The sequence below is a fragment of the Triticum aestivum genome, chromosome 6D, assembly GCF_018294505.1.
Source record: "Triticum aestivum cultivar Chinese Spring chromosome 6D, IWGSC CS RefSeq v2.1, whole genome shotgun sequence".
Lineage (NCBI taxonomy): Eukaryota > Viridiplantae > Streptophyta > Magnoliopsida > Poales > Poaceae > Triticum > Triticum aestivum.
Genome location: NC_057811.1, coordinates 227,675,579 through 227,698,494, shown reverse-complemented (window position 1 = coordinate 227,698,494; position 22,916 = coordinate 227,675,579).

Below are 22,916 nucleotides of genomic sequence, written 5' to 3'. Positions count from 1 at the left end.
ATTACTTCATGTATTTATTTACAGAGGGAGTAGTATATTTTTGTGACATGCATTACTAGATATTGCTAGTCAAATACTAAATCCAGACGGACGTGGTAGTACTAATAAATCCAGACGGTGGTGCTAGACTAGTAGTAGTATTACCAATGTAGTACTAGTACTATACTACCCATTGGTCAAATTACTCCTCGCAGTGAAGTGACAAGACCATGTGCCAGAGATGACACCTGAGTGTAGGCGCCGTGTTTGGCATACCAAAGTCAGCCTCACCATGTGCAGCCACTATCATCATGGCTATAGAGCTAGCCTGCTTACAACTAGCCGTGTTTGCCATAATTTCCCGTGCGTTTTCACGAGTATCTCCACTCTTTTCTTATATGAGTAAGACGCCCGTGCATTGCACGGAACACCAAGATTGGGGGTGGATGGCGCCGGCAGCGGCCATTGCGCCAGATTGTTCCATGACCTTCTAGATGTGGCGGGGAGGAGATAAGGCTGATTGTGAGAGACAAGGAGTTGTTTGTAAATAGGGAACAAGTGCGGGCATCTTTTTGCAAAACTGCAGAAGTTTGCTTTGTATGCGTCAGATCCGATGACTATTGGTGAAAGATGGCAGGCAGAACATCATCACCAACTAAGGACCTCTTTGATTGCAGGATTTTGAAAACGCAGGAATAGGACACGACAATATTACAAGTTTCAAACTGATATTACAAATGTTAGGAGTAATGCTGCACCTACGAAGAGGGAATTATTAGGAAGTTTACGTAAGAACTTTCGTTACTTTAGGTGGATGCTTCATTATCGTACAAACTAAAATGCACCGCCCTGACAAGTCACTAATGGGCAAATAATTTTTTGAGTCTCTGGCGACTTGATGTTTCAAAAACAAATTCAGCTTCTGCGGAGACTTGGTCATTTGGGCTTAGATGCTTGCGGTGATCAGCACGCTATTCGTTGTTTCGCCAGAGAATGCCAAACCTCATTCCCTTGAGCACACTTGCCTCCAGAACAAAGAACTTGGCCAATTTAATCTCAGATGTGCTGCCTCGGTAGTCGATCAAACCAATTTCTGTAAGATGGAGATCAAGGCATTCGATGAGATTGTTATAGTGCGACACATTTTTCACTTTCGGGTCTTTTTTTATCTGCAAAAGAAGAGAACATATTAGAGCAACTGGATGTATAAGATTGTCGGGTCATCAAGAGGTACCAATATCATTTGCTCATACGATAGGGTTGGCTCTAAGGCTAGTGATAATTTTTCACTCTCTCTCTCTCTCTCTCTCTCTCTCTCTCTCTTTCTTCTCTCATTTACCTAGGAGCACAAGAAGAGCTTGGGCATTTGTTGCCTTCCACTATGTGGCCGATGCCATATTTCTCAACAATATGCTACATAATACGCATCGATGTCAAATCAAAATATTTTGGCACCGCTCTAGCGATGTGAGAGAGTTGGCACCGCTGTGCACACAAACCCACATGTATAAACAAATCGATCAAACCAACTACACCAGCCTCTCACTCTCCCAAACAAATGTTTTTTATTGCCTCAGTCTTCTCCCTCTCCCACGCAAGTGTATTTTCATTGCGTGAGTTAATTTGGCACCAGAACAAAGTAGGTGATCCAGATTGGGGCACCAGGTGAGCAATGGAGGGTCATCAATGCCAAATGCATCACAAGTGAATTTGTCACGTATTTTGGCCTACATAGTGGAGGGCCGTTATAGCCCACTTTTGTACTACCTCATATTTAGTGTAAAATTTTGACCATAGATTTACCTAAGAAAATGCCAATGCATGTCACCAAAAATTATACCATTTGAAATTATGTTCAAATATGAATCCAACGATATAATTTTTGGTGACATGCATTAACATTTTGTCAGTTAAATCTATGGTCAAATTTTGATACTACAAAATAGGAAGAGTAAACCAGCACGGAGGCAGTACTTGCTCTTAGGGTAACCATAGAGTTACTAGTCTAAGTTACTTGACACTATGACTTGCCTAGGCTACTACTAGTACAACAACAAAAATGATGCAGGTGATCACGTGAGAAAAATACTAAAAACATTTCTTTCAGTGCAGTGCGTAGATGTAGTTTTGAACACTACACTTGTCATGGTAATTTGGGAAATTACCAAAAAATTGAGCTACATTGTGAGTAACGTTTCCTAATAGGAAAATAGTTTCACCTCGATGAGTAGCTTCTCCGTGCACGGAAAGCATGTAAGGAATCCAACAAATTGATCCAGATTGGGGCCGATAGATTTTATTGCCAAGATCTTCACTGTGCGCACAGACTAGGTCAAGCTTGTGGGAATCATTTTCTGGATGACAATCGTAAATACATCAAGAAGAAATTTAAAAATGTGAATTTCAAGAAGATGGATAATAAGATGAGTGTTGTACCTGAACGATTATGGATCCAATAAAGAGTTCAGAGAATTTGGTAGACGAGTACACCAATGATGTCAATTTCGACGCGTCAATGACCCTGATTTTTGTTGGACCTTCCAGATCAGATACAAGAAATCTCTCAAGGAAAGGCGCATTCTCAATAACCATAATGTGGAACAGCTAGAGTGATCTCTTCCCAATTGATGTCTTGTTGCGGGGCCAGCAAGACACATAAATCCATCGGAGATTCGTCAAGGCGATGTGGAGGCTAATGAACCTGTGGATCTACCGAAGATGAAGGTACTCGAGCGCATCACAGCTGCGGAGCAAGTGCTCCATAGCCTTCTTTGAGATGCCAACGTCAAAGAGGCCAAGCTGCTTGAGTTGAGGAAGAAGAAGGGCGGGCACCACATTAATCTGAGGAAAATAGTAGGAGCTAAAACTAGCGCGGCGCATCATTGGCGTGAGGCTGAGCGCGGACGGTGGCAGGGAGCGACATCGTCCAGCTTCAAACCAGAGCTCCTCGAGCTGATCTAGGGCAGGGGATAAGAACCACTCATCAAACATGGCTTCGACCTTGCCGTTGGTACTGAACATGTCGATGTCAAGGCGTCTGGCTGGCCCAGGGTGCGACGAAAGGATCTTGGAGACTGCGCCCATGCGTTTGCAATCCCTGTTGCAGAGGCAGCTGTCGACAGTGAGGTTGAGGGGGATGCGGCGCCACCGCCGGGAGAGCAGGGTGGTCCGCACGGCAGATTTGGTGAGGAGGAGGCCGATGATGACGAGCAACATGTCGTCAGGGAGGTTGCTGATGAAGTCCAGGCTCGCCGGATGCGGTTTTGGCTCGAGCTGTCTCTGCTTTTTGCCTGCCTCGCCATCCATCTCAGCCGGCGGTGACGCTGGTGTACATGTGTGCTGGTGTGTATTGTGTGCTGGGTGTGCGCGAGTGCGTCCTTGTGTGCAGTGGTGAAGTGTGCGCGAGTGCGTCCTTCACGCGGAAGAAGTGTGCCCTCAATTTTCTAGCATGCGGGGTGCTACCCCGAGTGGCTTCAACTTTGTTTACTTCACTGCATGTTAGATGGGCCTCTAGTTTACTTATTTTTCACCCACTGCCACATGGGCCTGCAAAGAAAGATAGAGAACACGAGCTGATAAGGCAGCATGTGGACTGGTTGACCGGTCAACTAAACAATATGAGCTATACGCTGACACAGTGACCGTATAATCCCTCGGTATAGAGAGTTTGAGTGAGAGGGGAGGCCCGTGAGAGATAGTAGAGAGAGAAAGAGCTACTCCCTCCGTTCGATAATGTAGTGCCTATATTTTTTTAAAGTCAAACTTTTGAAACTTTGACCAAGTTTATAAAGAAATTACTTATATCTACAATACCAAAGATAAATGATAGTATGAAGTAAGTACATGTTGTTATGAATCTAATGATCGTTCCAGATGTAAAAATTTCTGAGGTTTGACTTTTCAAAACATCCATATGCTTATGGACGTGAGAGTACCTAACTAGAGAGAGAGAGTGTGTGTGTCAAATAGAAAGAGTGAGTGAAAAAAGTGTGTGCGCGTGTGTGAAAGAGACATGGACAACACACGATAAAGTAGAGAAAAAGCGTGTGTGTCTTATGGAAACATATCACACATGCATCTTCGACAGCGGAAGCAAGGTGAGGAGATAGTGTGTGGTTGTTTGCAACCGAGAGAGAAAGACCCCAAGCACGTGGCCAAGAAAGGTCTAACAAACAAGGGAAAGAGGTTGAGAGAGACGTATGGAGAAAATGCACACATGGGATGGAGAGAGTGTATGTTTGTGACAGAGAGATTCCGTGGAGATCGTGATGGGACTACATGGGTGCGAGATCGAGTGACAAGGTGTGTGCGCGATAGAAGATACCCCGAGAGATATCAAGATAGACGTATGGATGGAAGGACACAATACGTGTGTTCCTGATGGCTAGTGAGAGATAGTCATATAGGGGGGGAGTGCATGCTCCTATTATGGAGTGAGGGATTATGGTACTTAGGGGGGGTGCATGTCACATAGAGAGAGAACAAGGGCGGAGAGTGTTAGATGGGTCTATGTAGTGCGAGCGAGATATGTGTATGTGTGAACGAGGGAGATATAAAGTTTGAGATAGATAGAGGAGCCCGATACGGCTCAGTGGTGCATCAGATAGCTGAGAGAGGGAAAGAGATATTCCATCCACTCGATAATGCAGTGCATATAAACTTTTAGAAGTCTAACTTTGGAAACTTTGACCCGGTTTACGCAAATATTATTTATATATACAATACCAAAGATATATCATACGAAACTACATCTCATGATGAATCTAATGATATATGTTTGCCGTTCTAGATGTAAATGTTTTTCTCCACGTACATGGTCAAACTTTGTGATGTTTGACTTTTCAATAAATGTATATGCTATGGACCGAAGAGAGTGCCTAAGTCGAGAGGGATCAAGTGCATGGGAAGGAGAATGAGTGAGTGTGTGAAAGAGAAAGGGACAACAAAAGATAAGTTAGAGAGAGAGAGAGAGAGTGTGTGTGTGTGTGTGTGTGTTCGTTTCTTATGCAAACATATCACGCATGCATCTCCGAGATAGAAAAGCGAGGTGAGGAGATACACGAAGATAGCTAGTGCGTGATTGTTTGCAACGGAGAAAGACACCCCTATAGCACATGTCCAATAGAGGTCTGGACAACAAGGGACAAAGGTCGAGAGGGACGCATGGAGAAGATGGACGCATGGGGAGGGAGAGAGGGAGTGTTTGTGATAGACAGATCCCCTCGAGATCGTGAGGGGACTATATGGGTGGGAGATCGAGGGACGTGGTGCGTGTGTGATAGAAAGATGCCCGGAGAGAAATCGAGATAGACCATGCACATGTTTGTGATGGAGACTAAGAATTAGCTAGTCATATACATATAGGGGGGAATGCGTGTGCCTACAATTGAGTGAAAGACCATCATACTTGGGTAGGCATGACATTGTGTGTGTGTGCGTGTGAGATGGAGAGAGAACGCGGGAGAGAGAAAGAGTTTTAGATGGGTCTATCGAGTGCGAGTGAGATATGCATGTGCATGTGTGACCCAGGGAGATGGAGAGTTTGAGAGAGAGAGAGAGAGGGAAGAGCTCCGAGACGGCAGAGTGGTGCGCGAGAGAGTTACGGGCAACGAGCCAGGGAATTTGTGTGCGTACGATGAGTGCACCCAAGATATTTAGATTGGACTAGAGAATCATACATATTGTGCGAGAGAGACCTATACATGGAATGTGCATGCGAACTAGAAAGACCCCCCACACACACGGATAGAGAGAGAGGGAGAGGGACCAACAAGGTTTGTGTTTGGATGCGTGCGATATAATTGAAGATTGTCGGCGAGAGAGAGAGAGAGAGAGAGAGAGAGAGAGAGAGAGAGTAGGAGTCCGGGAGAGGGGGAGGTCACGTTTTATGCATCGAAGACTGATATAAACCATGTTTCGATATAAACTTGCATTCAAATATTTGAATTGGAGAACATGTTGTCTGCAATCCACACATGAATGGAGATATGCGTATCAAACAAATTCATTAGTTTGACTTTCAACATGTTCATGGAGTACTATAATACTTTATAACATGCTACTCGATTGAGGTGTTCAATTTTGGATTTAGTTCACTATTTTGACCTGGTGAACGAGCTATTTCATTGAATCGAGATATTTCATTTTGGGTTTGATTCCCGTTTTTGAGTGGGTAAACTATTTGTCATATAGTAAATCATTAGCAACGAGCATGTAAAAGCACATTAGTCCCGAGCATCATCTCTCAATCTAAAAAAGAAGTGGCAAGCTAATAAATTTGATTCGAATTGACTTGGTAAGGTAGACGTGGATGCTCGTTCTCCCAAAATTTGAATGAACCTCTATACACCCTCTGCTCGGTGGAATTCGCCCGAGCAAATAAATGGGAGACGCGAAATTACCGGCCTATGTGGGACACACATCAATTGGCCCGTTGTACATCGAGGGTAGGTTGGTAACTTCATCCAAGCGCCCCTTCTCCTCGGCCAAAATGACATGTGCCGAATAATTGATAAACCATGGGCGGCAAAACACCCTCTCGCCCGTAATCGCTCGCGCCGACTATTTCAAAACACGCCCTCCTCATCCGAAATCGCTCGCTTCCACTATTTGGGAGAAGCAAAGTTATTCTACTATCCCCGACCCTCAGTACACTAACCCAAGCCCAGAAGCCTAAAGGCAGGGCTAGAACTGTAACTCCCCACCACATTTCAGACAAATGCGTCCGTAAGACATGGTCCCCCCTCCCAATTCCCCATTCATACCTCGTGGGCGCCAAATCACCTTCTCCCCGGAACCTCCCTTCTCCCCAACCGCGAAACCTCATCCCCTCCTCCATGGCGCCCCCACCGCACCAAATTCACCGCCACCCTGCTCCTCAATGACGGAGACGCTGTCCATTTGCCGTCGTGCACTGGGCCATGGGCCTCTTACTCCGCGCTGCCGGAGCTTCCTCGACGACGTCCGCGTGAACTATACCGGAGCCGATTCACTCCCGCCGTTGTGCACGGCGCCGGAGCGGCTCCAACTTCGGATGCGTCTAGAGCCTCGGCGCTGCTTCCCCATAGGCGCCGACCGTCGAGACATCTCCGCTTTCCTGTCACCGGTAGCCACCACAACCGCGCCGGCCTCACCGACTCGGCAGCTGGAGCTGCCTACTTCATCGGGCTGCAAGATAGGTCGTACACTCATCTCAAATCACTTTATTTAGGCGTCAGTTGTCTGAATTTTTATTCTGGGCAATCTATTCCCAACGGGAAGCAGCACCCCTCGAGGCGGCGGAGCTCCTAGGCTGCCGGTTGGCTGGTGTCTAACGTAAGGATGCGCGGACGCAAGTTCGCCATGGAAGCAGTGCTTAGATGGCTATCTTAGAGTTGCGTGGGTTGAAGGTACTGCCGCCACCAGATCTGGATGACAGCAAGTCTTTGTGGATTGTCCGGGGGCAGCGCAACCACGACAGTGCGGTGGGGCGGGGAGCGGGGTTTTGGTTCAGGGCTCTCGCCGCCACAGACGATGGAGGCAGGTTGCTCTTCCGATGGTCGCTAGCTCTTCAGGGAAGATTCTGAACAGTGTCAGCTGGGAGGCACAAGACGGCCATCACGCCATCCGGCGTAGATCGGACAGTACCAAAATAAAATAAAATCGTGTGACCCAAATTTAGTCTTCATTCAACAAACGTGTGACCACTCTCGTACCTTACTGTTGATCTCTTAGGGCATTTCTTCAGATTGGAGATTTGTGTCGTTCTTAACATCATGTGTTTTCTGCATCTTTAGTCACACCGTCTTCCTTCTCACCGCAGCTGCTCCAACAAGGGAAGCATACACCAGAATGGAGCTATAGTCCCCACTCAACAGTTCCCTGCATCGAATGCGCGTGCCCGACATGGACAGCCACAACAACTGTAGGGCCATCGATAAGTTAGCACATGATGCTCATCCTATGGATGGTGGCCAGATAGGTTGTACCCTCATCTTACTTGTGTGCAACATTTATGGCTTTGTTATTCATCTAAGCATGGAAAATAGATTATCACATTTCACTGTATGTTCATGCTGATCTCTTACGGGTCCTGTTCAGGAGTTAACGTTGTTCCATAATTCAGCTAAGAGACTTGTTCTTCAGGTAACGTTGTTCCATAGTTATCATTCATCAGCCAATGCTATCCCATAGGCTGGTGATTATAGTATTATACCACTTCTAGTATTACCTATGTTGTTCTTTAATACTTTTGTGTGCCATCTAATTAATCTTGAGTACAAACGATACATATTCTATAGCTTTCATCTGCATTCTCCCTTTAGTTTTTTAGACTAGTTGCTGCTAGTTAACCCTAGTCCTACTATTTATGTGTCTCCTACAGTCACTCATTACATAAATCTAACTACTAGTTGTCTTCCATGCATTTCAAATATAATTTCACACAGTGATATATCCACAAGAACCTCACGTAGCAATGTAACGGCCAACAAACTTGACATCAATGATACCCAATATGATGGAACATGTAAAGGCAAATCTTCAGAAGACTTGCAGAAAGATGATGAATCCTATTCACCCCACAAGATCCTTGCTCTAACTTGGCCCGTGATATGGGTACAACATGCATATAATGTCCTGGAGTGCATCTACTCTGTTGCAATGACATGTGCTTAGCCTGCTGATCATGCATGTAAATATGTGATGCTTTCCTGTTTTTCAGTATCTATTCCATTCATGATAACATGTTTTCAAATTCAAGTACTGTCATTCTACTCCATCGCAATGCCATCTGCTTAGTTTGGACATGATGCTTCTGAATATCTTATGCATTGTTATTCATCAGTATGTACTTCATCTGTCTACCATACCATGTTTTTTACATTGAAGTGTTGTTTTAGTGGTTTGTTGCAATGCCATCTTAGTTTCCAAATCATACACGCATATGTTGCCTTAGTGTTTTTCTGTATGTATTCCACTAGCATACAGTTTTACATTCAACTTGTGTTTTTTTACTCATTTGTCCTATCTTATCCCTAGCTCTTACATCATACTCCCTCCGCCCGGATTACATGTCACAGAAATGGATAAAAATGGATGTATCTAGAACTGAAATACGCCTAGACCCATCCATTTATTTTTGGATGGAGGGAATACATGTCAATATGTCATGCCTTTCTATTCTTCAGTACCTATTCCATCTCTCTACTGTAGCATGTTTTATAATTGAAGCACCATTCTTCTATATAAGGCATGCAAGGGGAAGACGGCTATGTTAGAATTTGAAGGGTTGCAAACAAGTTCTTTGCAAAAGATCTAAACGCCAAGAGATAGTAAACCAACTCCAGTATTCATAGATACTGCTCCAGCATCGAGAAACCCAACTCCTACTGATAATAAGCCGATTCCAGTGGCCAAAGAACTAGTCCGCTCCAGTCCAGAAAAAATATGTCAACTCCATTCTAAGAAGTGTGTGCGTAGCCTCACATCTTGAATTTTTATAGCATTCTGATCATATTTTCTACATGTTTCTTACCCATCTCTCTTTTAGAAAATAAGCTTAAAGGATAGAAGACTTTCTGCACTGGGATCGTATTCAAGGAAAGTATCTTGCGGGAATTCGTTGTGCTCCAATGCTGATGTAAGTACATGTTGTATATCATGATATTTTTACATTAGCATGTATTTTGTTAATCGACGTGAATCCAACCTTTATCTGATCTAAATTTAGTTGTAGAAAAATGTATAATTAAAGGCGACAATGTTGATTTTTGTAAGGAAAACTACCTGGTAGTTTTGCATACTGAGCTGCATGAGTGTACTATCTCATATCATGCACATTACTGAATTGTAGTGCTATTCTAGTTGCCCATTCATTCATTGTGTCAATGTTGCTTTTGTATTACCTTACCTGGCTGATGATAGATGTGCCATATTGTGTTAATTTGGTGTAGGCTAGTGTGGTCTGGTTGCCCAAACGTTCGTTGTGTCAATGTTGCTTTCCTATTATCTGACCTGGCCAATGATAGCAATGCTAGTGTGTTAATTTGTTGCAGGCTGCTGAAGATAAGATGAAAAACTCTGAAAACAGCAAGGCAACCCCATTGTTTCTTTCCAATAAATCTAGGCTAGGTAATATGGTAATAACTCTTCATTAATCTATTCGGTTCCCCTCCTAATTTATGTTATGATGCAGTGGTCGAGACACTCTCCACTATCAAAAATACAAGCCTGCCAAAATTTCCATATGAATCTGTTCACTTTCCTCTGTCTCGAATGCAACGGAAAAATGTATGTTTGTGAACCAATTACTGGCTGAAGCAATGATGGAAATCGTGGAGGAATCGGAGGTGCACATTCTTGCGCAAAAACAACTGACCAATGTTTTCAGAAATAGTGTAGGCAAGAAGGAAGAACTTGCTCACATGCTTATGGGCGTCATCTGTGCTGAGGTTGCAGATTGTGACGTTGTAGATCGTTAGGTTCTATTCATTTATTTGCACTGGCATCAATCTTTGATTGCCCAGTGGATGTAATTTCCTGTAAAATATGCTGGATGTTCAACATTTTTCCTTGTATGCCGTACCTTTTCTTAGCGCACCTTGCATTCCAGCTAACTGGTCGCTAGGAAGCTAAAAAAGAAGTGAAATTATTAGTTAGCACGAACAGTCGTGGGCCCTATATGAAGGAAGTAGCCCACTGCCCTTAATGGGCTCGCAGGGGCCAAAATTCTCGTAGGCCTTTGATTGATCGGTTTTGGTCCTCTACATAATTGCTCGTCGTAATGGGCTCAAATTATCTAATTGGGCCTACAGACATTTTCAAACTTTAGTGAGCCCATTAAGTTAATGGCCGTAACCAGGCCGAAAGCTCTTTGATTTCACGGGCCATTAACAGGCCGATAATAAGGTCGGGCTACATATGGCCCAACTATACTGTGGGCCTTTAGCAGACCGAAAGAGACAGCGGGCTCATACTGGACCATGAAGAGTGTTGGGGATATTACCACTGGGCGTAAACCGGTCAGGAGAGGCCGGGTTAACCTCGTAAGTAGTTCATCTGTATCTGAAGTCCATGAAGACAGATGGTGATGCTTCATGAAGGCCCAAGGCCCAAAGCCGGTTTAAGGCATGTAGACATAAACCGGCATTGATACATAAACTTGTGTTGTAAGATAGAAGTAGCAGAGACCGAGCCGGACACGATTATGAACCGGCGGGCGTCAACCCATGTATATAAGGGGATGACCCGGCGGCGGTTCAAGGGCAACAGACAACAACTCGAGACTCAAGCAAAGCGTATTCGCTCCCTGGTCATCGAAACCCCATCAATTCCATCACAACTAGACGTAGGCTTTTACCTTCATCGTAAGGGGCCGAACTAGTATAAAACTCTCTTGCGTCCCTTGTCCGCTTTAACCCCTTTAAGCTAAACCGTAGCAATGGCTCCACGACTAAGTCCTTTCTCTAGGACATCTGCCGTGACAAAACCATGACAGTGGGCGCCCACCGTGGGGCTATCGCACGATGGTTTCAAGTTCTTGGAGGGCAACTTCAAAGGACTCAAGGGTTCCGCTGTGGGCCGGATGACCAAGAGTCATCGCGGCAAGCTCTACATCGACGATGCAGGCTGGGGCCCCGAGGCCGGCTCAATCGAGTACGGGTACCGGGTCCCCTTTGGTGGCATACACGTTTTCATTGGCAAGATCGGCGAACCGGCCCCTGAGCCGGACATCTGCACCGACCTCGTCGAAATAGCTCAGCGTGCGAGATCTGCCCGGGTCAAGCCTGTCATGAAGCGTGCCTTCATGGGAGTTATCCATGGAGGGGAATCTGAGGATAGATCGGAATCTGGTGGTGAGACCGTCGTTTATTCCGGCGACGAGTCATCGACTGGAGAGACCGAGTCGTTATATCAGTTACCAGATGGCCAGATTGGGGGCTGTTCCGATGGCGATAGTATTCCGGACCCCTCTGATCTGCCAAGCCGGGTGGCGATCTTCATGGCCGGCACGCAACCAGCGCTCCACTCTTCAACTGCAGCGGCGATGATTTCCGGATCAGCAGCAGCGGCTGGGGCAGGAGGCCCTGTGCGACCGCCGGCTCAGGTTTTGTCTGATTTGTTTGATGTGTTGGCAACGCTGATGGCGGAGGTTAACCCGGCGGATCAGGATGCACACAATGCGGAAATCGCAAAAGTGAAAGATCAGATCACTCAGGCAAAAGCCGACTTAGCAGCTGAGGATACCAGGATAGCCGTGGAGCGGGCCGCTTTGGATGCACAAGCTTACCGGATTATGCTGGATCAGAGTGCGTCGAACGAAGTCCTGAAGAGGAGGCACCGATCTCGCCTGCCGCCGGTTTATGACGCTAGAAATCTCTTTAACACCCCAGGAGCAGGGACCAGTAATCCGCCAGTGGTAAACCGGGCAGAGGCGCCCGGAGCAGGGGCGCCGGTTCAGCCACGTTTGGTGGATCCGCCTCGTCAGAACAATGTTGTGATACCTCATGTCCCCACGCCACTGGGTCATTATTCTAACCCAATGGACAACATTGTCGCTGCCGCTTCATGGCTGGCGGCCATCCCGATCGAAGGCGATTCTCCAGCAGCGGTCGAGACGCGTCGGGTTAAGGAGCTTCTTCAGACAGCCTTGGTTCAACAGGAGGCTTATTCATAAAGTCGCGATCGGATTCATTCCACTCCCCGTCCAAGCCGGAGTTACAGCAGGCGTATGGATGAACCGGCAGTATCAAACAATGCGCGGAACCGTGATCCGCCACGTGGCCATAACCCGGCGGGTGGTGCTGGTGATGCTCAGGAGGTGATGGACCGGGCTGGACACGCAGAGAGGCCGAGTTAGCGGCGCAGCACGAGGCCCGTCAGCTTACTCCAGTTCGTCCAACCACATCGGTGGAACTAGGAGTTACCTCTAGTTCCTTGGGAGTGCCATGTCTTGTCCCAGTGTTGCGCAATGTGTGCCTGCCCAAGGATTTCAAGGGCCCGCGCAAGGTGCCGAATTACACCGCCGATTTGTCCCCTGAAACATGGATCTAAAGCTATGAGATGGCCATGGAGATGCTGGACGTGGATGATGCGGCATGTGCGAAGTACTTCACCATGATGCTAGAAGGAACGGCCCGCACTTAGCTAAAGAGCTTACCGGCTAATTCTATCAGGTCATGGGCCATGTTGAGAGCCCGGTTTATTCAGAATTTCAAGGATACATGCAAGCAGCCCATGTCAATTGTGGACTTAGCTGCCTGTGTCCAGGAGGAAGGAGAGTCAACAACCCATTGGGTGCACCGGGTTTCGGAGATTTTGCATTCATCAGACCGCATCAACGCTGACACCGCAGTTTTAACATTGGAAGGCAATTGCCGGTTTGAACCATTGAAGTTGAAGTTGGGACGGCTTAAATGTCACTGTAATGACATGGGAACCATCATGGCTGCACTGGTGAAGTATGCCGACTCTGATAGCACCAAGGATCCCGAGTCTGACGATGATAAGACAGGGAAGGGAAAGAAGAGCGGCAACGCCAAGGGGCAGCACCACAACCCGGCGAGTCATGGAAATGGCAGCAAGCGTAAAGTAGACCACGTCTTAGACTTTGTGGCTAACACTAATACACATGACAAGGGCCAGCGGCGTAAGGGTAAACCGCCCCGGCGCAATGGAATGCCAAATCCTAACCCGGACCGTTTGTCGTATCTGTTGAACCAGCCCTGTCCAAAGCATGGGACGAAGGAGGAACCATCCACACACCTCTGGAAAGACTGTTACATCATGCAAGAGTTCAAAAATTCTGACTCCTTCCGGTATGATCATGGATCAGGAGGGTCGGCCGGTTCAGGCGGGTAGGGGAAATTCCGGTTCAGGATTCCATGGCAATGGGGACATAACAATCAAAGTAATCAGGGTAATCAAGGTGGCTATAATCATCAGGGCAATCAGCAGCAGCAGCAGTCGGGTTACCAGAGCAACCCAAAGCAGTTGAATAGCGGACAGTATCATGTCTTCACCACTAGCTTGGACAAGCGCGATCAGAAGCTTCATAAAAGGGTGGTGAATGCCGTTGAACCGGCCGTGCCCCGTTATTTGCGCTAGTCCGAGCAGCCGATTGTGTGGAGTAGAGAAGATCATCCACCCCGGATTGACAATCCGGGTCATCTGGCTCTGGTGGTGGCACCTCAGGTGGGAGGTTATAATTCACTAAGGTACTAATGGATGGAGGGAGTAGTATCAATATCCTTTATTATGAAACTTTCCGTCGCATGGGGCTAACAGATAAAAATCTTAAACCGTCCAATACGGTGTTCCATGGTGTGGTGCCTGGTAAGTCGGCATATCCTGTTGGTAAGATAGCTCTGGAGGTGGCTTTTGGAGATGAGCATGACTCGAGATCAGAAACCTTGACCGTTGAAGTGCTCAAGATGCCGGGTCACAAGGGAACTATAACCGTGCATGGAAGCCGCAAGATTGCTCTGGAGTGTGAGGAAGGTGATGCGGCTTATGCTGAGTCGGTTTGTGCAACAGAAGAGTTGAAGTTTTACAAGGACAATGTTGATCCGGCAGATATGACTTCGTTGAAGTAACCAACTACAGAGCATGATCCGGCCTTGAAGTTTAAATCGGCTGATGAGACTAAACTTGTTGACTTCGTGTCTGGTGATTCGTCCAAGCAGTTTAGCATCATCGCTAACTTGGATCCGAAATAGGAAAGCGCGCTCATCGAGTTCATCTGTGAGAATCGGGACATCTTTGCATGGAAGCCTTCTGACATGCCTGGTGTACCGAGAGAACTCGCTGAGCACACTCTCAATGTTGATCCTAAATATAAACCGGTCAAGCAGTTTCTCTGCCGGTTCAATGAGGAAAGACGCAAAGCTATTGGAGAAGTAGCCAGGCTCTTGGCGGCTGGATTTATCGTTGAAGTATTCCATCCTGAGTGGTTGGCTAATCCGGTGCTGGTCCTCAAGAAGAATGGCACTTGGCGTATGTGTGTGGACTACACAGATCTCAGCAAAGCTTGTCCAGCAGATCCTTTTGCCCTCCCCCGTATTGATCAAATAATTGATGCTACGGCGGGTTGTGAGCGTTTAAGTTTTTTGGATGCATATTCTGGTTATCATCAGATCAAAATGGCAGTTAAGGACCAGGAGAAGACATCCTTCATAACTCCCTTTGGAGCCTTCTGCTATGTGTCCATGCCCTTTGGGCTCAAGAGTGCACAGGCAACTTATCAATGGTGTGTGCAGAATTGTCTTCATAAACAGATCGGCCGCAATGTTCATGCCTATGTGGATGATATTGTGGTAAAATCAAGGAAGAATGAGACATTGATTGATGACTTGAAGGAAACCTTTGAAACCTGCGGGTTTATAAAATGATGCTTAATCCAGCCAAATGTGTCTTTGGTGTACCTGCAGGGAAGCTCTGGGCTTTTTGGTGTCTACAGGGCATTGAAGCTAATCCGGAAAAGATCAAAGCCATCACCTCCTTGGCTAAACCAAAGTGTATCAATGATGTTCAACGCCTGGCAGGCCGGATTGCCACATTGAGCCATTTTGTCAGTCGCCTCGGCGAGAAGGCCATCCCTTTGTATCAGATGCTGAAGAAAACGGATAACTTCGTCTGGAGTGACGCTGCTAATGAAGCATTTGAGGACTTAAAGCGGCAGCTAGCTAATCCGCCGGTTCTCGCTGCTCCGGTTGACAAAGAGCCATTGTTGCTATATGTGGCAGCTAATGCTCGGGCTGTTAGTGTGGCTATTGTGGTGGAGCGCAAGGAGGCAGGAAAGGAATATCCGTTCAGCGGCCGTTTACTATATTAGTGAGGTACTTATTGAATCCAAGCAGAGGTACCCGCATTGGCAAAAATTGGTGTATGGGGTTTTCATGGCAAGCCGGAAGCTTAAGCAGTATTTCCAAGGTCATCCCATCACGATGGTCAGCTCTGCTCCTTTGGGGGATATAATCCAGAATAGGGAGGCAACCTGGTCGGATTGCTAAGTGGGCTATCGAGCTCGGGCCTCACGGGTTGAAATACATACCCCGAACAGCGAACAAATCTCAGGCACTTGTGGATTTCATCAATGATTGGACAGAGTTACAAGTGCCAGAAGAGAAGCCGGATCATACTTATTGGACTATTCATTTCGATGGGTCCAGGCAATTAGAGGGCTCGGGGGCTGGAGTCGTATTAACTTCCCCACGAGGTGATAAGTTTTGTTATGTTCTCCGTTTAATGTTCCCTTGCACTAACAATGCAGCTGAATATGAAGCTTTACTCCATGGTTTTCGGATGGCTAAGGAGATGAAGTTAAGCCGAGTTAAGTGCTTCGGTGACTCAGATCTGGTGGCTCAACAAGTGTCCGGCACTTGGGATTCCAAGGACCCACTCATGGCAGCATATCGTCGAGAGGTGGATATTGTTGCAGGTCACTTTAAAGGTTATCAGGTAGATCATGTGGACCGGCAAAGGAATGAAGCGGCAGACGCTTTAAGCCGCCTGGGTTCCCAACGTAAACCGGTTCCACCTAATGTCTTCTTGGATGTTTTGCATAATCCGTCCGTCAAGCTCCCTGGTGAAGAGGATTTGGCTGTTCCTGATCCGAAGGCCCAATTGGTGGCGGCTCTTCATGTTATCCCGGATTGGACGGTTCCATATTTGGCGTATATAAACCGGGGCGAGTTACCAGAGGATGAGACTTTGGCCAGGCAGATAACCCGCCGGTCCAAGTCCATGACTGTTATCAATGGAGAGTTACATCATTGCAGTGTGATAGGGGCGTTTCAACGCTGTGTGTCTCCTGAGGAAGGCCATCAAATTTTGCGTGAGATCCACGAAGGAGATTGTGGTCACCACGCCAGTTCAAAATCTTTGGTGGCCAAGGCGTTTCGTCACGGTTTCTATTGGTTGACAGCTCATGCTGATGCCGAGGACTTGGTCAAAAGATGTGATGGCTGTCAGACATTCTCAAGGCACGCTCATGTACCAGCTCAAGAATTGAGGATGATTCCAATCACCTAGCCGTTTGCAACCTGGGGGCTGGATACGGTTGGGCCTTTCAAGAGGTCCAAGGACAAGAAGACCCATCTTTTGGTGGCGGTTGATAAGTTCACAAAATGGGTAGAGGCAGAGCCAGTTAGTAAGTGTGACGCGGCCATGGCGGTTCAATTCATCAAAAAGGTGATTTTTCGGTTTGGCTTTCCACACAGCATTATAACAGACAATGGTACCAATCTGTCAAAGGGTGCCATGAAGGAGTTCTGTCAACGTGAGCACATCCGGCTTGACTGTCATCAGTGGCTCACCCCAGTCCAATGGTCAAGCGGAGAGGGCCAATCAAGAGATCTTGAGAGGCATCAAACCCCGGCTTATGGTTCCTTTGCAACGGACGCCGGGTTGTTGGGTTGAGGAGTTACCTTCAGTGTTATGGAGCATCAATACCACACCCAATAGATCGACAGGCTACACGCCGTTCTTCATGGTTTATGGAGCGGAAGCGGTTCTTCCTAGTGACATCCGTCATGACTCGCCTCGTGTAGCGGCATATGTTGAAGCGGATACGAGAAGGCACGGCAGGAAGCTCTTGACCTGTTAGATGAGGAGCGTGACATGGCGGCAGCCCGTTCGGCGATTTATCAGCAAGATCTGCGTCGTTATCATAGCCGCCGGGTTAGAACCAGAACCTTTCAAGAAGGAGATTTGGTGCTTCGACTCATCCAGGATCAGACAGATATGCACAAGCTATCCCCCCCTTGGGAAGGACCTTTTGTGGTCAGCAAGGATCTGCACAATGGGTCGTACTACCTAATCGATGTTCGAGAGCGCAAAGACTCACGTAAATCGGAGGAGGAGACCAACCAGCCGTGGAATATTGCTCATCTTCGGCCCTACTATACTTGAGCTACAGGCTCTGCTTATGTACATATTATGACATTGTATATATTATGATCAATATAATAAACCGGAACCTCAGCTAAAGCGGGGTATCTGTTGTTTTCTTACATCATGTGTGGTTACATGGAGCTTACAAAGCGGCGTCCGGTTTACCCCTTGATTTAGCTTCTCAAAGCTTGATATTAGATCACTTGGGGGCTTGGTCGTATCCGAACCATAGCTACACCTCTTGATCGGCGCAATGCCACAGCATCACTTGGGGGCTTGGTCGTATCCGAACCATAGCTACGCCTCTTGATCGGCGCAATGCCACATCATCACTTGGGGGCTTGGTCGAACCCGAACCATAGCTACGCCTCTTGATCGGCGTCATGCCACAGCATCACTTGGGGGCTTGGTCGAACCCGAACCATAGCAACACCTCTTGATCGGCGTAATGCCATAGCATCACTTGGGGGCTTGGTCGAACCCGAACCATAGCAACACCTCTTGATCAAATTTGGGGCCTGGCAGCCCGTGAAAAGCCTCGACTACAACGGTTTTATTTGCCTTTTGCTAAGTTTCTTTTTCTTTTGCTAAGATTTGTGATGTTTTCAAATCAGTGTTTATCAACCCGGTTAGGCTGTCAACTACAAGTTGTCAGTACATGACCAAGTTATAATCCGGAGACTATTAGCCCGGTCTGGTTTTGACTCATAGTCACCAGTATGGAATAAACCGGTGTTTATCACAACCCGGAACGGTTTTGTTGTAAACCGGCATTATATAACAGGAGATACTTTTACTCTGGATTAAGGTTATTACCCTCATTACAAGGTTGGTCAGCCAACACTATGCCTAAAGGTCGCAGGTATCATATATTGCCATATTTGGTTATCTTTTACAACACTGGTCATATATATAGTTGGGTATCATGACCCGCCCGGTGGTAAACCGCCAGGGCGCTTTAAGCTTTTTATCTGCAGGAACAACTGGAATAAATAGCTATGGATTATGAACATCATATCTCAAGCATGGCGGATTAACACGCATCAGTTGCAGATATATATGCACGAAGGCATAACAGACCAAGTGTTTAACTAGCCTATTACAAGGCGTTTCAGTGCCCAAAGGAATAATTGTTTCTCAATAAACATTGCAGTATGGAACATTAAACCGGCCCCCGGGTTATGATTGCTGAGCAGCTTGACCTAACGGCTGCGGATCATCTTGCACCGGTTCATCTTCTTCGTCTCTACCCAGCGGCTGGAACTCAATAGTTGTCCAGTCGATCCCGGTTAAAGCTTGGAAAACAGCTTCGTCGCTTATAAGGGTGGACGGTTCAATGTCAGGGGCATAAGTGTGCTTACGGATTGGAGGGATCAGGTTTTGAGCCTCAGGAGTTGGTGCAGCAACCCGCTTGTTATTAGTATCATAGCTCACCTGGTAAAATGAAAGATCAGCCTCTTCAGCAAGTTGACAAGCCAGTGGACGTACTTCCCGCTTTATGGCGCGGAGATCTTCAGTGCCAAACTCTGATCCGTCTTCTTTTAAGCTTGGGTAGCCTTTAGCCACGTCCGTCGGATCAAGATCAGGCACCCATGCTTTTGCCCAGGTTAGTGCGGTCAGAGCGCCAGCCCTAGCAGCAGACCACTTCAGCTCTACTATCCGGGCAGGTAGCATAGATAGCCTTTCTAAGGTATCCTTGATCAACGTCGGGGGTGGCTTATTGTGAGAAGTGGTGCAGATAATCCATTGTGCACCGGTATACAGTTGCTCTATCAGCGTGTAGGCAGCTTTCAACTTCTTCTGCACATCAGAGCCCAGATGGCTAATGCGAGTTGCTGTATCATTACAAACATCGGTAAAGCGGCAACGCATGGGAGGATATGTTGAAAGCATAAAGGAAGGATGCTTACCAAACACAGCAGCGGTCATAGCATGCACTTGCCGCTTTACACCAGTGAGCTCGTCAACCACCGGTTTAAGAGCGGCTTCTGCATTTTCAGCCCTTTTTATCAAAGCGGCTTTTTCGGTCTCCCAATCCGCCCGCTCTTTGTTGAAGCCCTCTTTTAGTTTCTCCATAGCGCCTAGAGCGTGGGTCAACTCTTCCTTCACTTTGGAGGCTTCAGCTTGCTGGGTTTTGATGTTCTCTTGCAGATCAACGGTTTGGCGTTCCTTCTTGCTCAGCTTCACCTGTAAAGGGACAGATGTATCATGAGTTGATAGTACATATTTGAAGTACCAAGCACATAACAAGTTATGCCCTTAGTACTTGGGGGCTAATGCATATTTGCTTTTACTCAGAAATTTTTACAAGTCCCAAGCACAATACAAGTATTAAGCTTGGCACTTGGGGGCTAATGTGTGTTTGCTCAAAAAACTGTGGATATAGGAATTCTTCTATAGTCCCGGTTCATCTTTATAAAGTTAATCCGGCCTTTGGGGACTATACCGGTGAAAGAGCAGTATGGCAAATTTTAAGGAACCGGTTCATCTTAACAAGGTAATCCGGTCCCTGGAGGCTAAATATGCAAAGTTAAGTTATGACAAAAGTCCCGTTTTAGATTGGTATCATAAACCTTCACTTGGGGGCTACTAGGAGTTGATAAACTGCAATTGGACAAAGGAGAAAAACAGTAGTTACCTCATATCGCTCCTTCATCAAGTTTACCAAACTAGCTTCATAGTCACGGCTGGTATATAGACGGTTCAAGAAGCCAGAGTGAATGTCTTGAGCATTGAGATGGGCGTAGCTTGATAAATCGGCATTCCATTTGCCTTTTCCGATAGCAGAGAGATCATCCTTGGCAGTATGCTTTGACAAAGCTACATGATTTCCAGGAGTGGTGTGGCCAGTGCCAGTAATCATAATATCATCATCTTCTTCATCAGCAGCCTTCACCGGAGTTGGCGGTTTATCAGTGTCCTTAACTGGACTGACCGGTTTGTCAGCAGTTTGGACAGGGCTGGCTGGCCGGTCTGCATGGCTGGTAGTGTCAACTTGCACTTGTTCAGCAAGGAAGTCATGGTCTTGAGGCGGCGGATCGTGAAGCATGGCGTCAACATCGGTTTCTTCCGCCTCTGGAGTTGTTTCCGGTTCAGCAACTACATTATCATCAGCCGGTTTGTTTAACCGAGCTTTCTTGCTGGGTCTTGGCTTGGCGCTGAGAAAAGATAGACATAAGGATCAGTACAGTATGTAAAACACATCAAGAGTAAAGACATGTGCATAACTCACCCAGGAACTGTTTTGAGGGGTGGAAGCTGTGTGGCCGAGGACTCGCCAGAGGATGAGTGAGAAGTACCCTGATAATTTGAATCAGACGGGTTAAGAGGCTAGCGAAAACAACCTGCTTTTGGGCATGAAGTATCAATGGGATAAGAGACCTCTGATCGGCATTTCCGAACCGGACTGTTCGGTAAACCGGTGGAGGTAACTACCTGGCCGCTGTGCCGGGTTGTACGGCGAGCTTCGTGCTGCTGCGTCTTCAAAAGAAAGTTTGGGACCAAGTAAGCAAGATGGTGAGAAAATTTTACTTGCCGGTTTGCTTGACGGATTTTTTATGTTGGCAGAGGATCTGAATCGGAGGAAAGGATAGTTACCTCTACGTCCTCAGCGTGACTGCCTTCAGCGTCGTCCTGATAATAATCATTGTTAATGAGATGTACGAAAAATGAACCAAGAGAATCAAGTTCTACCTCTGGTTCCGGATTACGCACATCATCATCAGCTGGTAGATCGGAGGATGCGGTGGTCCTTCTCTTGGCAGGTTTCTTAACAACCTTGGTCTTTGGACGAACTGGCTTGACCGGTTTGTCTTGCGGCTTCGCCGGTTTGTCTTGTGATGGTTTCTTGTTCCAGAACGGATCATCACCCTGTCAGAAAATAATCACACTTTCAAAGAATATTTGGACAAAAGCAAATTCAGATACAAAGGATTATATGATTCTTACAGCTGGTGGTTTGTTGAAGGTGCAAAAAGGGAGTAGTCCGGTTTGGGCACAGACGGCCTCCGGTTCGTTCAGTATTTTGTTTACATCCTCAGTGACTTCTTCGTCTATAAGCTGAATGTCAATGTGTCGCTAAGCATCCTTCAAGCTCCCTGTGTACTCACACATCAAACCGGGGCGCCGGCTTAAGGGCAGAATACTGCAGCTTATCCAACAGCGAGCAAGATCAACTCCTGTCAAACCGTTTGCCATGAAGGCTCTGAGCTTTGATAATTGAGGAGCATAGTTGGCTCTCTCTCTCTTGCAGTCAGCCTCTGAGGGAAAGGGTGTGTGTTGCTCAGGCATTCAGGGCGGTAACCCGGCAGGGGGTTTTCGTCAGACGGAGAGGTATCCATGCAGTAAAACCAAGTTTGGTTCCACTCTTTGGGGTGACTGTGGAGTTTGGGATGAGGGAAGGTGACTTCTTTCCTCTTCTGAACCGCCATTCCGCCCAGTTCCGTATTGGGTCCATCTGAGAACTCGGTGCGACGGTTTAAGTGAAAGAAATCCCTAAACAGTTCGACTGTAGGTTCCTCTTGCAGATAAACCTCACAGAATACTTGGAAGTGGCAGATGTTGGTAACAGAGTTGGGACCGATGTCTTGAGGGCGCAACTGAAAATTGGCTAGTACCTCTCGGAATTTTTTTGAACCGGGCGGGCTAAAACCTCGTCCGAGATGATCATCAAACATGATTACCTCTCCATCCTGGGGTGTAGGAGGATTTTTCGGGCCAGGGACCCTCCAGTGGATAACATCTTTCTTGGCTAAAGTGCCTGTTTTAACAAGGTTGTTTAATTGCTCCTCGGTTACTCGAGAGGGAGCCCAATTGCATTAATAGACTTGTTTGGCCATGACAAGGGAAATCTGAAACATGGTTATAGCCGGTTTAAGATTTACAGTGGACAGCTATACAGTGATGTAAGGATACAAGCATATTGATAAACCGGATTTGGTTATTCGTAAACCGGAATCTGACGATGGAAACAGTGTAATGCATTGGCGGTTCAACAGGGGACTAATGGTATCTACTGGGTCATCATTCGGTATATGAAGTTAAACTGCCCTATCTGGTATTAAAGA